Here is a 317-nt window from a genome sequence, read left to right on the forward strand (position 1 = left end):
TTACATTTGGGTTCATGAAATGTTTCAACAAAGTTATTATTGCATGCAGTCTTAAAAGCTTGCAAGCAGCCATCTAGATGCAGCAATTGGTCTCTTCTTGTCCAGAGAAAAAAAGAATAAGGAAAACCAAAGATGCATGGGAATAATTAGTTCAGGGAACTGGTAGACCATGTGATTCTTAGCCTATGTGACCATGAGAGTTCTTATAACTAGATGGTGCCAGGTTACCACTGTCAACTACTCAGAGGGGGATTGGTGCAGAAGATCCTGAATAGAGTGGGAGAACAATGTGGAACAAAACTCAAAATCATTAAAAA

Source organism: Orycteropus afer, unplaced genomic scaffold, assembly GCF_000298275.1.
Source record: "Orycteropus afer afer isolate SDZICR_OR568_19922 unplaced genomic scaffold, OryAfe1.0 scaffold00516, whole genome shotgun sequence".
Taxonomy (NCBI): domain Eukaryota; kingdom Metazoa; phylum Chordata; class Mammalia; order Tubulidentata; family Orycteropodidae; genus Orycteropus; species Orycteropus afer.